Here is a 17,005-nt window from a genome sequence, read left to right as displayed (position 1 = left end):
ACAGAAGCTACACTTCTGCTGCAGCTTTAGTTTCTGAGGCTGAATCGATCCGTACAACGTGAGATATCACAGTTTTTATGCATGCAAAAAAAAACATTATCAAGTGAAAAAGAAATTAACCGCAGTTTTTGTTTGGGTGAAGCCTTCACATCCATCGCAAGGTTATCCGCTTGGCTTGAGATCCTCACGCTGTGTTGTAACACTAGGTGAGGGCGACAAAGTTTGACACAGCAGGTCGTACAACTGCTTTCACGCAGAATGAATGGAGTCGTCCAGCGTTGTGACCAGGGGTGTGACAACGATTGTGAGCACCAAGGGAGAGAGAGCGTAAACTTTATTTTCAAATCAATGAGATTTGAGTCCGGCGTCCTTTTAGTGGGTCTGGGCACCCTCCGCGGACGCGCTTCCGAGACGGCGTCTCGAAGCGGCTTCCTCGGCTCGCTTGACGGCCCAGAGTGGGGTTGTCAAGTTCGCGCTGAGCAGTGTGGTCTTCCAGCGCGAGCGGAGGCTGGCGGTGGAAGAGACGGAGGGGTGAAAACCTGGTGGAACGATCGACGTGGAACCTGGTGACGTGGAACCTGGTCGTACGATCCTCCCACGCTTAGATATTTGCAGTACGCCGCAGGGGCTCCTCCTCCGATGATGCTCGGTGAGTGAGGCCTCGAGCAACACGGTGAGCCGGTTCATTCAGCGTGCTCAATCCAGTGTTTGCCGGGATGCATAGCAAATGCCTTCGGTTATCGATGTCGGCCTCTCCGTGGTGTATGGTATGTCGCTGAAATATGTGATACGCCTCTTGCGAGAAGCGCGCATTAGCAAAATTGCGAATTGCCGTTTGCAAATCGCAGATCACGTATGTCGCTTTGGTTTGTGTGAGGGCCAGTGCTACGGCCCCTTCCTCTGCCGCTTCGACATGCGGCGTGTTCAAGGTGACGCTTGTGAGGTGGTTGCCTTGGTGGTTGCATCGGTCGTTGCTAGTAACTGCCGCCACGAAACTCTTCCTGTCTCGACAACTGGTTGTCTCGGTGAAGACCGCCTCCTTGTTGGTGGAGTAACTTTGGTACGTGTGTTGTGCCTGGCTGTACATCTCCCCGTGTGGTGTTGGGGGTGCATGTTGCGAGACAATGGGGGTACATATAGTTGCTCGCGTAACGCTCTTGAAATTTCTGCTTTTATGCCGTGCTGCGTGTGGCATGTGATGCCGAGCTTTTCGAGCATGTTTCTGTCCGGGGGGGTCTTGGATAGGCGCTCGAGTTGGGACACTTGTTCCGCCTCCACCAGTTCCTCGAGCGTATTGTGCAAGCCTAGATCTAAAAACGTGGTCGTGCTGACTCCGGGCGCAAGTCCCAAAGCACATTTGAATGCCTTGCGTACTAGGGCGTTGAGCTTGCTTCTTTCCGTTACCGTCGAGTTGTGAAAAGCTGCCGTGTACTTTATTTCAGATATGACGAGGGCTTGTATGATTTGTATGAAGCTGCCTTCACGCATGCCCGTGTGTTTGTTGGTGGTGCGTCGAATGAGCTGCATCGTGCTAGTGGCCTTTGCCGTTATCTTGCGAAGTGCTTCGCTATTGCCGCCTTTGGGTTGAGTAACCGGATCTTATCTACCATCGGGATGGGTAGGCCGTTTGATGCCGTTAATTGGATTTCTTTCTTTTCAGGGAAGTTGTAGCATTTAAGAGGGCGCCCCTTTCTGACCGGTCTATATTGCATCAGTTCGGAGTTTTTGGCCAAGCAGGCAAGTTCCGTGCCCACGAGGTAGTTTTCCACGCATTGGTTGGCCTGCTGTAAACGTTGCTCGATCACTCCGTCACTGCCCGTTGTCGTGCAGATCGTAATATCATCCGCGTATAGCGTGTGATGCAGTCGATCCGTTGATTTGAAGCAACCGGTCGGATAACCCCAGCAGGACGATATTGAAGAGCATCGGCAAGATCACCGAGCCCTGCCGTGTGCCCGAGCTCCCTATGTTGATTTTATCTGACTGTAGTTGTCCCCCTCGCATTCGAGCGGTTCTTCCCGTGAGGAAGTCTCGGACGTAGTTGTACGTTCGCAGTCCGAGATTTAGCTTGTCTATTTGTCGCAATATGGCATCGTGGCGAACGTTATCGAATGTCTTCTTCAGGTCCAGCCCGAGGATGGCGCTCGTCGAGGGCCCTGAATTGTCTATAATTTGATGTTTTAGTTGCAAAAGGGCGTCTTGCGTGGAGAGATGTCTTAGAAACCCAATCATGGTGTATGGAAATAATTCGTTGTGCTCGAGTTAATTCGTGAGTCTATTGAGAAACGCGTGGCTTCATCAACTTGCCCACGGAAGACGTGAGGGAGTTGGGCTGCAGGTTCTCCAGCTGTAGTTTCTTGCCGGGTTTCAGTATCAGTATGATCTTTGCTTCTTTCCATTGCTGGCGTAGCTTGTCGGGCGCCCAACACTCGTTAATATATTTTGTGAGTCTCACGATCGATCCGTAATCGATATTGCGTAGCGTCTTATTCGCCATTCTACCGGGCCCAGCGGCCGACTTGGTGTTGAGTTTCACGAGGGCCGCCTGGATTTCGGCGACGTAGAATTCCGCGTCTAAGGTGGTGCTGCTTTCTCCCAAGTTGTCCGGATATAAATGCGGTTCGCGTTTGGGATATGTAAAGGTGTTCCGCATCCCGTAGGAATTGTTGTTCAGTTCCCCCGTAAGCTTTTATGACTTTGTATATGCCTTGCACGTGTGTGGTATTGGTGTTTGCGGGATCAATCAGGTACAGCAGTACCCGCCACGTGCAACGCGTGGTGAGTTGACCGTCCATCTCCGCGCCTTTCTCTTCCCATTGTTGTTGTTGCAGGTTAAGTGTGTGCTTTTCTATTTCTTTGTAGAGCTGCTCTATCCGTTTATGCAGTCTCCTATTGTGTCTGTGTTGTTTCCATTGGTGCTGCAGGTGGGTTGCTGCACATGTGGGAAGCCAAAACCCCGACAAGCGAGAAAGCTAGAGGAATTCTGAGCACTTTCTACTAAAGTGTAAGGATTGCTTGTCTCGGCTATGAGTTTCTTTTCGCTTAGTTTTGCTTACTTAATTCACCAAACTTATTCACCTCTACCCATGGCCTTTGTGGTGGCAAATAATGCTTAGGCTTTAGTAGACAATTATCAGATATTCTCGCCACATCGGGCCTCCTCAATGCAATCGTACTAATTGAGACAGAACACCGGGAACGAGTGCGCCTCGACGGAGCAGAGAGGGGGAAAGGGAACACCAGCTGCTGCAGCAGCGTGAGAGGCGTTGCGTGAGGGCACAGTGCATTGCTGCGACGCCACGTCATCCTTGCTGTCGCTCTCACAAAGATGTGTTATGTGCGCCTTCCTTGTCCACGCAACCTCTCGTCTGCGTTCTCATTGCGTCTCGGTAATGTCCACTAAAAACGCACCAAGCGTCTCAACGCTTTCGTTTGCCCACGAGGTGTTCGTGACTCGAGGAACGCTCAGCAACGTTCATAACCAGATCGAGGTTTCGGCCAAGTAAGTTGACCCGCAGTAATTTAACCTTTAATACGTTTTGTTTTGTTCACTCTGCTCATGGGCACTGACTTCAGAGGGGAGAAATGTGGCAAGCAAAAATGTTCGTTTCGAGGTACCTTGGTACATATACCTGAACACTGCTTGTATATGCGATAGGTATTTTGAATAATAATAATAATAATAATAATAATAATAATAATAATAATAATAATAATAATAATAATAATAATAATATGCTGCTGCAGGATCAACTCTTCACTTTGATACCGGGTTGCCTTTATGTTTCATAAAGAAACCACGCTATGGTTGCGCAGTGGCTGTGGTGTTGGGCAACTGGGCACGAGGTCGCGGGATCGAATCCCGGCCACGGCGGCCGCATTATGGTGGGGCGAAATGCAAAAACACCCTTGTGCATGGATATAGGTTCACGTTAAAGAACCCCAGGTGGTCAACATTTCCGGAGTCCTCCACTACGGCGTGCCGCATAATTGGAAAGTGGTTTTGGCACATAAAACCCCACAATTTAATTTTCAAGAAACAGTTTACGATAAAGGAGCCATGTTTAGCACTCTTTTATGCTCACCACAACAAATTTGCACTACGCGAAGCGCGGACGCAAATTAGCAATACTAAATATGAGTAAAAAAGAGACAAGGTCTCATTTCAATGCTTATTTTTGTTTACCGTAATTTTTGTTATGCATCTTGCCACTGCACCTTGATGAACACAAATGCCTTTTTTTCTTTTTTTTTTGGCGTGCCACTTTCGATGTACCACACCCGTTCCACGTGTGCCTAGCTATATTCTTCGGGCCAATCCTGAGCTGAAGTCGAAAATGACAAGAAAATAATAAAATAAAAATAAACTCTGAGAAAAATACAAGAAATCCGAAAATTATACCACGTGCCAGTGGCCTAACTCACGTCATTACGCAAACAGCGCTTGAGAGGAAAAAGATGTCAGAGCTCCTGACAAGCGAAGAACGAGATGGCGAGAGAAAGAGAGAGAGATAGATAGAAGGGACCGCAGGAAAAAACCTGCAACAGTTAAGATAAGGGGACTACTAGAGGATTGCTGGGATCGGCGCCAAGCGACCTGGTCACCGTGAAATACGTATGCCTCCCAACTGCGTAGGTATAAAAGGGTTTTGCTTGGAACTTTCACTTTTGCGCCCTGCATACTCCTGGAGGTTGTTTTTCACGCATAAGACGCGTTTCGGTAGAAAGATTTTTGCATCATATTTTTGCAACCTATTTTTTGCACCTTAGCTGGTCTCTTTCTGCTGCCTTCGATTGCGTACTGAAAGCTGCATTGAAGCGGAATATCGCCAAGTCCAGTGCAAAATAGCACTGCTATCCTCGGCACGTCTTTCGTTGTGAATCACCCGCCCCCCCTTATTTGACTTGGCCCACCGGAAAATTTGAAGGTGGCCCACTTCAAAATCTATGTTGACACATTCCGGAATTTAAATCGGCCCCCTCTCGTATTTAGTTTCGCCTACTCCCAAATTTCAAGTTGTCCGTCCCATACATTTAATTTTGCCAACCACCAATTTCACGTTGGCCCATCTCTAGATTTCAAGCTGACCCAGCCCCAAATTTCAAGTCGACCCATCTCGAAATTTCAGTCAGCCCAGCCCTACTGTAAGCTTCCCCGTGTATTTTCTTAGGAGCCCTAGGTATCTGTATGGGTATTCTCATTTTATTTATTTTTTGCAAATTGTTCCTTATCACTTACCGGCTACTAGTCTTTACCTTTACAGTATCATAACAATTAAATGCGTAAACTTTGTGAATTATACATTTTTGTGCAGATAAAAGGCATTACACGATTCCTGTGAAAGGGCTGGGGAGGTCGCCAGAGGATGTTTGCGCATAAAAAGCGGCTCAGCCAGAGGACGTGAGTCACATGCCCGGCATGCTGCGATAGAGGTGCACTAAATTTAGGGCGCTGTGGGTCTATAGCTTGTTCTAAACCCGCGATGAAATGCTAGCTTATTGTAAGACGGCATGTACGTCAGAAGGACGAAACGAACGCTGCAGCAAAGCAGTAATAGATCACCATTTGAAGAAACAAAAAGAAAGAAACAGTGAGAAAACACCGGCAACGTATTGTGAAAAACTCTCTGACGATGAGAACTTCGTATGAAGCCGGTGTCTTTGAAGGATTTAACATTGCCTACTTTAGATAAATTTTAGGGAGAAAAGATTTTTCTGGTGCATTTGGAGGTTATAATAATAAAATACCAAAGAAAACGAAACGAAATCCACTGTTTTGGTGAGACGGTGCTGGGCAAGCAGCAAAGGGCTCAATCACCCAGGACTGGAGACGACGCCATGTTCGAGTGCTCTAACAAGCCTGTCGTGACGTCTCGATTTTTTTCGGAATGTGCTCGGGCATTGTTTAATTTCATATGGCTAAAAGTGTACTACACTGCCGTTCTTGCAGAGCCAAACACTAAACTTAGCAAGCTTCGTGAAATATTACTGCGCGAAAATGACCCAGTCACCAAGAAATGCGCTAAATCCGTCACGTCACGGTGGCGAATGCGCGCTGAGGCTTCGGCGCGAAATTCGCGATACGGAAGCATGACTCTTGTTTCTCGTGATTATCAGTCTATTAACCACGAAGGTAATAATACCAGAGTTTTGAAAGAATATGTTAGTAGTCTAAAATAACAGCGCTTGTTATTAGTGTCCATTTGACGACTCAAACGTTTTTCGTTTTTGAGGTGATTGAAGCGTTATGCAGTCTTCCAAGGACGGACTGACGGGCTAGTTGGTTCATTACCGCAGAAAGAGCAGCACTTGAAGGCGGGACACAAAGGAGGAACTAAACACACGATGTCTGTGGTTCGTTCTTTGTGTCCCGTCTTGGAGCACTGCTCTTTCTCTAGTAATCAACCAACTAGCCGGTCAGTCACTCTTCTTTGCAAGAACACATAACGCTTATTGCATATTTTGCAAGGCTTCTAGGGCTTGTTGCCAGAAACTCGAGTTGTTCATAAGCCCGCAAGAGGACTTGTCGGGCTCTGATTAGAGGGAAAGGGTATATATATATATACATATATATATATATATATATATATATATATATATATATATATATATATATGTTATGTCCATCATAGGGTGGAGAACAAGTCGTTATTACAAATTACGTATTACGTGGCATTAGAGCTTGGATGAGTGGAGCACTGCCAATGGAGCCACCGAGGCATCTTCGTCACTCATGGTTACCATACACCGTCCCCAAAGATTTCCCTGCCCGTCCGCAGTTACTTCGATTAAAGGTTCTTGAAAATTTATGCGAAGTCCGCTGCGCTGTAACTGTAACTGTAAAGCCTTCTGCCAATAGCTTGGACCTTTTCACGTAAGAAAAGAAGAAAGAAATAGTTTTGTGGTGAGCGTTTCATACACATGGCAGAAACCTGTCTTGTGGTGCCGTAAGCATTGGGACGTTTCGTGCCCTTCGGGATTAGCGAATATAGGACAGCAGCAGAAGCTACACTTGTGCAACTGCAGCTCGAGTTTCTGGGGGTGAAGGGTGCCGTACAAAGCGAGATATCATCAGCTTTTCAGAGCGAGAAAAAATAGAACAAGAATCAAACAAAAAAGAATGGAACCGCTGTTTCGCTCGGTGAAGCATTCAAAGCGATAGCAACGTTACACACTGCGCTTCAGATCATCACGCAGTGTTCTAACAGGAGGTGAGAGCGACATGGCACAACACGGTAGGTGGTACAACTGCTGTTACGCAAAATGAATAGAGTTGTGCAGCGTTGTGGCTAGGCGTGTAACAACGGTTGTAAATGCCAAAGGAAATAGCTAGATGCTCGTATAAGTAGCTTGAGATTTACAATCCATTCCTCACAGACAAGTGAATGCATTATGGTGCGTCAAGCACACTTATCCTCAACATAAACGCAAATTTACTTACGTGCGACACTTGTGCCAGCGGCGAAATACAAACGCTGCAGTGGGAACACTGTAGAGCCGATTGAATGGAGCGTGACGGTGCGGTTCATGGCGGAAGGAATACATTAGGAAGGAGCGCCACCTGACTTACATGAAGCCTAGACATAGAAAAAAAAATGTAGAGGAAAAGAAGACCCTAGTCACGTAATAGGGAAGCGGTAGATTTGAGTCGGTTTGCATTGGTTGGGACTGCTGGGGGTATTTCAGAAGAGGCGCAAATGTCACGCGTGACAAACGCACACCCAGGTTTGTGAAGGTTCAAGCATGACCAAATACGAGTCTTTGTTATGTCACTCAGGTAACTCCCCGAACCATGACACGTTATGTAGGTTCCTTTGGTTATTCATGGTGCAAGAGAGCGGGAAAAAGGCAAGAAAATGAGCACCGCATTTTTAGGTGCATACAGCTGATTTCACCAAATGTCTGGGCGCCACTCCATTAACGGTGGTGTTAAGCGCAAGTTAGTGACGCCTTTAATTATGTTTTTATCATGGGTGAGGCATCCAAGAATTCTCCGGGTTTCGAGGCAACGCATTTGAAGCGAAGAACGATCCGTACATTAGCAGAATACCACCTGTTAATTTCCACGTGCCTCCTTGCCTGTGACGGCAGGCGACATTAATGGTTTAAAGGTGCCAAACAATCTCGAATGGTCCGGCAACCGCGTGGGGTGAATCCTACACAGCAGTAACGGTACGTGCAGACGGCGAGGAGAGCTGGAGGGGAGGGGCCAGAGGAGGTTGGCTTCCCATGCTAGCGGAATCACGTGACGCCGGATCCGTCACCTTTTACGGCCAAGCGCACTGCACGTCCCTCGGGTCCCGGGAGGTAATCTAACCCTAAACATCACGTCCTGCGCATGCACCTTCGAAAGCCTGACCACACGGCGGTGGGGCTGACGGCGCCAGTGGGATTCTTGTATCCATATGATTGCTATGGCAAGAAAACTTTATGTGCACGAAATCCGCTGAAGTAGAAGCAAGGAGCCTATATAAAAAGGGAAAGCAGAAAAATCTTGTGCTGGGGATGCAAACACTTCAATGGACAATCAAAACAGTGTAACGCCACTATCAAACCCTCTACATGGCGGCTCTAAAGCGGCTGTTCCTGTGGCGAGCGTCATGGCGTTGTGTCTCGCGACCGAGCGAATGAGCACAACGAAAGTTCAAAGTGAACGCGCAGAGAGCGGGAACGGGAAGAGAGCGAGGAGGAAATGGGGGGAGGGTGCTAATTTCAAAGTTAAAGATTAAGTGCACGCCTCGGAAAACGTCGTGTTTTTTTTTGGGGGGGGGCGAGCGGGGGGGTCACTGAATATTTTGTTTCCCGAGAGCACCTTCTACGGAATTTACGAACTCACGGTCAAGAGGATATTGAACATGCATGCACGTTGAACCAAATGGCTAGTGCTTGAGCGATGTTGAAAATGAAGTGCATTATTTGCGAAACCCTATGGCTTCCGCAGAGCTTAAAAGGCTTTTCAGCAGAATTTAGTGCCATGTTATCGTTTTTTAGGTTTCTAGGCTCTGTTGCCAGGGGCATACAACGCGTCCAGGCAATTTCCACTCGAAGACTTGATGGGTTATCTTTAGAGAGGAAAGTATGTGTTATAAGTTTGTCACAGACAAAGCCAAAAGCGACTTCGGTCGACGCTATAATATCCTTGTATGCGCGTCATTTCGCATCACTAAGATGGTATGACCAGTTGTACTGCCATTGGAGCGAAATAGATCATCTTCGTTAACTAAAAGCGACGTTACACAGCTCCCAAAGATTCCCCGGCTGTCTACAGGTTACAATGTCCAAAGGCTCTTGAAATTTTATGATGCGCGTGCTGCACAAGCAAAACTGTAAAGCCACCCATTAAAAGCTTGGGGCTTTTCAATTAAGAAGTACAGAAAGTTACAAATTTTTCGTAGTAACTCTTCCATGCACATGGCAAAAACCTGTCCCGCATTGCCGAAAGCATTGTGGCGTTTCGTGGCCTCCGAGATTCGCCAACATATGGCAGGCGCAGAAACTACAGTCCTTCAACTGCAGCTCAATTTTCTGAAGCTTAACAGTGCCTTAAAATGGGATATATCGCCAGCTTTACAGAGGTAAATAAAAAATCGAGTTAACAAAATAGAAGAACCGCTGTTTCGCTTGTCTAAATGATTCAAAGCGATAGAAAGGTTATCCACTGCGTTTGAGATCCTCACGCTGCGTTCTAACACTTGGTGAGGGGAACAATGGTTGACACAGCAGGTCTTACAACTGCTTTTGCGCAGAATGAATGAAGTCGTGCAGCCTTGTGACCAGGCTCGTCACAGCGGTTGTGAGTGCCAAAGGAAATAAATTTGGCACACACACTATGTTCAAGTTGGCCCACCCCCAAATTTAATTTGGTCCATCCCCAAACTTAGGTTGGCCCAGTCCCAAATTTAATTTGGCATACCCCGCATTTCAGGTTGGCGCACGTCTCAATTTCAATATGACCCAATACCAAATTTTAGGTAGAGCCGTCGCCAAATTATAGTTGGCGCACCCATACTATAAACTTTGCCATGCATTTTCTAAGGAGCCCTATGTATCTATTTAGGTACTCTCTTAATTTTATGTTTTTGTTTGAATTTTTCCTTATCGCCTAAAGGGTACCAGTCGTGTACGTTTAAAATATAAAAAGAGAAAATGCCTGAACTTTGCAAATTACGCATTTTCGTGCAGATACAAGGCATTACAGTTTTTCGCATTACAGGGCCGAGGAGGTCGCCAAGGAACGCTTATGGAATAAAAGCTTAAAATAAAATAACGAGGGTTTCGCCAGCGGACGTGACAAATATGGCCGGCGTGCTGCGATTGAGGTGCGTTAAAATTGCGGCACAGTTCCATCTACAGCTTGGTCCACTGCCGCGATGATGTGGTCGCTTGTTGTAAGACGGCATGTACGTCAAACAGCTGAAAGGAACGTGTCAGCAAAGCAGTAAAAGAAAAGTATTTTAAAAAAAGAAACATCAATAAGAAAACAAAAGGAACGTATTGTGAAAAACCCTCTGACATTGACTGAGAAAGTGTTATGCAGAATATCTTATGAAGCCCCTTTTTTCTAAGGCGTTAAGAATGGGTTTTTAAAGGAACTGAAAAAGAAAATTTTTTTCGGCTGAATTATCAGGTTATTTTTCTGGGATACCAAATACATCAAAACAATCATAATGTTTTAGTGAGAAGTGCTGGGGCAGCCAGAAAAGGTTCAAATGCCAAGGACTGGTGGCGACGCGGCCTTGGAATCCTGTAATCACTCATGCCCGCCGTGACGTCACCGATTTTTGCGGCGTTTAATGGGGCGTTGCCTAATTTTATATCGCTAAAAGCGGACTGCGTTGCCGTTCTCACGAAGCCAAACATTAAACTTACCAAGATTCCAGAAATATTACTGCGCCGCAACGACCCAAATAGAAAAAATATACTATGAATCCGTGACGTCACGGTGACAGATCCGTGCCTAGTCTTTGGCACGAAATTCAAGAAATGCAGCCTTGACCTTCATTTGCTTCTATTGATAATCAGCCTATTTACCGTGAAGTTAAGAGTACCTCAGTTTTCAAAGAATACGTTGTCAATATAAAATGAGTGTGTGTTTTTGTTTATATTGACAACGTATTCTCCATCTGAGGGCTCAAGCATTTCCCGTTTTGAGTTTCACACAAATTCAGAATATGGTAAGCGTTTAATCTTAAAAGTCATGCCTCTATGTACCCATGTGCTACTCCGGGGGCGGCAGCATATGGTATCCACATGTACACCAATAGACATGCACAGGGAACACAGGAAATGAATTCTGAATATATCAATGCAGCCAGGATGCGGAATATTAGAAAAAATATTTTAAAAATCTCGGTTCGAATAGAGAATAGTGTGGCTTAAGAATCGTGAGGTTATTAGTTCGAACCTACGTAAACTCGAGAACGCACTGGCTCTATAGCGTGCTTTGCCGTCATGATGAAGCGTGTGCGGAAAAGACAGCTCTAAATAGGACGCGAGCTTAATAGTACCGGCGGGGGCGAAAGCGAGCTACGACCGAATGCAGGTTTTCAGGGTTCTTTGTCTCATAGAAGTCGGAAATCACAAAAATAATATTGCATGTATATGTGTTAAAAATCTTATAATGTCGAATTTATGCCATAATTTTACTACAGGATCAAGAATAAAGGCGAAAGTGAGACGAACGCCTTTGCGAATGAATTTATTATTTGATTTTATTAGAAAGGCTTGGCTATAGGAAGTCTGATTTCTCAAAGCCAGTGTCGGTGCGATACAAATTTAAGGCGATATTTTATGTATCCCTCCAATCAAAATATCAGGTGAGGGAACATCGATCCCATGGTAATAGTCACTCGAACAATACGCAAACAACTACTGGTTCTCTTCTGAGCTTCTGATCCCTGAATCGTTAGCACTTCTGAGAGAGCAAGTTTGTCGACCACGTGCTCTAAACACTGACTTTCTAAAGTGTTTCTCTACCGGAGCTGCCCGTCGTCCGTCCATGCCTATTTCGCAACGTCCAGCCGAATACATGGTTTAATCAGGTGAAAAGCTTGCATGGCGAATAACTTTGTTGTTGTCAGCAGTATGATATCCTCAAAGAACAAATATCTTTTTTCGCACGTCACACAGAGTGTCGTATGTTCGTTATTCAATGCACCCTGCTGAGGATTTTATTTGAAACCTATGGTGCCAAACTGTTTGGTAAGTCTCCCTGCCGACTGCATTTCTACACGCAGTGGATGACGGAACGACAGGTTTAATGCGCATGCGTGTCCGATTCCGAAGATGGAGCGGCGGAATACACACAATCAAATAACGCGAATGAATCGCGCAATGCGTCGTATTAAAAAAACCGCAAACACGCCGCGAATTGCGGCTTTCCGGGAAGAGTACAAGGCATGATTCGAAAACAGGAAGCCATCAAAAAGAAGGACACGACGAATAATGGGCAAACGCGTTAAGTTCGGTCGCCGGACTATAACTATACTCTCTATGATATAGGACGCGGGAAAGCACGCGCTAATTGGCCGTGGTAGTGATGACCGATTGTCTCGATTCGCAGAGTGAAGTGGCAGTTCTCGGCCTTCAAACGGGTACGAGCGATTTACTCATACGTTTATGCTCCAGCAGCCCGTTCGCGTAAGATAAGAGGGGCACATTAGCCTTCTTGTTTCAGGCCTCCCACGCATGTACACGAAAGAAACGCACCTTGGGGCCGAAATTAACGTACCGTGTCTGTGCTTTGTTCATCAAATTCAAACAAACGTGACCAGTCTTGTCACCACAAACGTTCCAGATTGCGTAATAATCTGTATGCCTAGCCGAGTATAAGCGGTAAGTTATCCCAGCGTATTGCGCATTCGTAGCGTCCCACAAAGACCGGGACGAAGAGCACCTTTCAGTCCGATAACTTATACCTAATGTGGCATAGTGAGGTCTCTCAAACGCGGCCATTCCTGGCCCTTATAGACAAATGTACTGCTGAGCTACACCTCTCTCTCTCTCTGAACACCATGTGCTACGCTAACTCTATAGTTTACCTACGCTTGCGTCATGCTTGGTGCGACAACGATGGCATCTGTGCACGGTACACATGCACGAACGGGCATTGATCCCTTTTCTCTACGCAACAATTAGGCTGCGCGTGGATATGGTACGGTTGCAAAGGTATGAGCGATAATGCTATAGCAGGTTTCTCGTTACACCATGGTATCAGTAAGCGACCACGTTCGAACGTTTTTAAGGACGTTTGACGCCAAAAAATTTACATGTCTTCTGTATTGCCTGATACCTCGATTACGCTATTACAGGTGTGTTCACTTATTCACAAAACTTTATTAGTGTCCTGAAGCTCGGTTTTTTCAGACCGAGGCGGGCCGCGACCACGTCGGCACCGCCAGGCCGAGCCTTATGGCGTCATCGTGGACCCTCTGGACAGCCCGTAGCTGATCTTTATATGAAGAGCTTTTCATCAACTTGTGCCAGTAAAGCCATTTTTCTTCAGGGTCAGTGAGAGTCGCGGGACAGCCCGCCAGCATGTGTCTGATGTCGATGATGCCATCGCACACGTTATATTCTTTCCTAATTTCTCTTTCGGGGTGGATTTTGTTTATGAAATACGGAGTTGGGTACGTCCTGGTTTGCAGTAAACGTAGGGTGACTGCCTGAGCCCTGTTCAATTTTACAGCTGGGTTACTAGTTGAATTTCCCGAGCCCGCCAAGTGCCGGTTAAAGGAAATGATCACAGCACAAGTGAATTGAAATATACAGAGCACGGACACCCTTGAAGCGTTCACGGAACTAGTGGCTGGCTGTGAAATTATTATGCATACCTCCCGATAACTGCTGTATGCAAAATAAGTTGTTTCTTTTAGCTTAGCTAATGCGCTGCTTTCCACATAGTCATTAACTGCTGCTGTTCAGTGCAGGGAAGCAATGACTATAATAGCTCTATTCAGCGTTTGCATGTAGTACGTTTTTGATATTTTCAACTCTTTTACAAGTCAGACAGTGCAAATATATTTTAACGCAAAATGTTATCTATAGAACTTCCCTGTAATGAAGTATGGCATCGTGCCATCTTATCACACCTTTTCACCGAGGCAAATTGTTTTCTAATTTTCCAGTTAAAGATTAGGTGCTTGCCTCCCTAAACGGGATGTTCTTTTTTTGCAATGATGGAATATTTTGTTTCAGCGAGCACCTTCTGAGGAACTTACACAATGAATCAACTCACCGGCAACCTGTTTTTACTAATTTTCCCATTAAAAATTAGGTGATCGCCTCCAAAAACGACGTGTTCTTTTCTTTGGAATCATGGATCATTTGGTTATAGCTAGCACATTCTATGGAACGTATACAATGAACTCACGGTCAAGAGCACATGAACATGCACGCATGTTGAACGAAATGGAGAGGGTTTTAGGGATGTTTAAAAGGAAGTGCTGTATTCAGGTGGCCTAATGGCTTCCGGACAGCTCAAGCCTTTTCAGCAGATTTTAGTAGCGTGTTAGCCACCACCCGGGTACATTACGCTTTCAGACATTTTCTTTTATTAAGGCTTCGAGGGCCTCTCACGAGAAGCATGCGAGGCGTTCATGGAAGGCCCATAGAGAAAGAAATTTCAACTATGGAAGGCCCGCAAGAGGGCTGGTGGGACTCTTTGTTAGAGAGATATCTATACGTTAAATATGCGTTAATGGCTACAGTTCACCGCCAATGGAGCCAAATGTTTCATCTTTCTTACCCAAAGGCTACGTTATTCAGCCACCAAAGATGCTCTGCCTGACAGCAGATTATCATTTTAATGGGTGCTTCAAATTTTGTGCGGAACAAGATGTGCAAGCATAGTTGTGATACCCCCGGTCAATAGCTTCAGCCTTTTCACCAAAAACAAAAGAAGAAAGAGAAAATATTTCGGGGTGACTTGCATACACATAACACATACCTATTCTACGTTTCCCTAAGAATTGTGGCGTTTTGTTGCCTCCGAGATCCGCCAACGTACATCATTAGCAGAATCTACACTTCAACTGCAGCTGCAGTTTCTGAGGCTGAACACTGCCATACAAAGAGAGATATCGTCAGCTTTACGCAGCTCAGGAAAAGGTTACAAGAATCATGTAAAAAAAATAACCGCTGTTTTGCTTGGACGAAGTATTGAAAGCGATAGCAAAATTATGCGTTGCACTTGAGATCCTCACGCTGTGTTCGAATATTAGCTGAGGGCGCGATGGCTCGACACAGCAGGTCGGGCAACTGCAGTTGCGCAGAATGAATGCACTCGTGCAGCGTTGAGACCAGGCGTGTCACAACGCTGGGGTGATGATGAACGCCGGCAGTGGTGTTTCACGCGTTGCGCCTCGGTGGTGCATGAGACGAGGTCGATGGAAAACCATTGGCACTTGTCAGTGTCAAAGGAACCAAGTACATATATTTAGCTTCACATGTGGCTCTACAGTGGCAGTACTGTAGAGTTGTATGAACCGACCGGGCGTGAGGGCGCGGTCCATGGCGGAAGGATTACACTACAGTCGCGCACAACTTTCTGTGATTACGCAGGAAAAACTAGGCATGCACATAATGCACAAGTGAGAACGAATTTCAAGAGAGTCGCGCGTTTTAATCCATGTGGTTTAGACTTGGGAAGAGAAAGTACTAACAATTATTAGCAAGAGTAAAATTAGTATTAACACGCCACTGACTGTAGAAGTTCACTAATATTGCGGCTCATCCCCTGGGCGTTTAGGCAAATGCGAAATCTCCGCGCATGAACGCTTCCTCGACTGAACGTCTGCTCCAACAACCAAAAGTACTGTCAAACGCTGCGGGAATACTTGGCGCGGTAACACATGCGCAGCAGGCAGGCGCCCGCAGTTTTCTCTTCATAGTCACGAAAAGTTTTCCGCGACTACAGGAGGGTGCGCCACGTGACTATCTTGAAGCCTAGTCATCAAAAAAAAAATATTGAGGAACAGTAGCCCTTACTCACATGATAGGCAAGCGGTAGATTCTAGTCTGCTTGCGTTGCATGCATCTGCGGCGGGCATTTCGGAACAGAATGTTGCGTTTCAACACGACCAAGGGCCTTAATTAAACGATTACCACGAGGCAATCTCACCCATTTTTCCGCGCCAATCTCGAAGTCAACGCGGCGTTGACAGTCCTTTTCAAGAGTCCACATAAGGCCACTCATCCTGTATCTGACAGCCCGAACTAATGATGAAAAGAGCAAACGTCCAATTCTACCCAAGACCGGTGCGGACCTTGGATACTCGGGTTGCTATACGGTGACCTATTCCATACCATCGAAAGTGGAGGGAGGCGGAACAACTCCGTATCAAGGGCAGGATATTGCGATGGGTTCGACTATTGTGATTGGCCGCGACACAGTCATAAAATTCCCTAGTAGACCCGCCTAGGGAAGACAACGCTATTTAAAGCGGATACCTTTCGTGCAGTGGCGCCGACGTGCCCTGATGTGAATTCATACATTTAATATGCTCCTGCATGGAGTGGGCTTCCGTAACTGCTGGCATTGTCACTATTGTAGCAAAAAAGACACGTATTTAATTCATGCCTACTACAGGGCGTATTCGTTGTTGGGCTTGGTGGATTCTTGGCCTTAACGCCACCTCGAGCCGCAACAAGGCGCACGTGGCTGGCATAACGAAAACATGCTGAGGTTATTGAAGGTTCAGGCGTGGGACGCAGTCGAGTGTTTGTTATGTCAGTCAGGTAAAGCACCGAATCGGCACGCTATATATGTGTGTGCGTGGCGGCTCAAAACATAAGGCAGCGACACCAAAATAGCAAGCGAATCCACACCGCAGTTTAAGGTGACCCCGGGTGATTTGACCAAGGAGGAGACCACGCTCGGCATTCTGGATGGGTTTAGAGGCGATAGCGCTGGCAACTCAACTAAACGGTGGCGTGTTAAGAGCAAGTGAACGACGCTTTTACCAATTCGGTCGTCATGGGTCAGGTGCCTTAGACTTGCTCCATG

The sequence above is a fragment of the Dermacentor albipictus genome, unplaced genomic scaffold (genome assembly GCF_038994185.2).
Source record: "Dermacentor albipictus isolate Rhodes 1998 colony unplaced genomic scaffold, USDA_Dalb.pri_finalv2 scaffold_29, whole genome shotgun sequence".
Classification (NCBI taxonomy): Eukaryota; Metazoa; Arthropoda; class Arachnida; order Ixodida; family Ixodidae; genus Dermacentor; species Dermacentor albipictus.
This window is presented reverse-complemented; position numbering follows the sequence as displayed.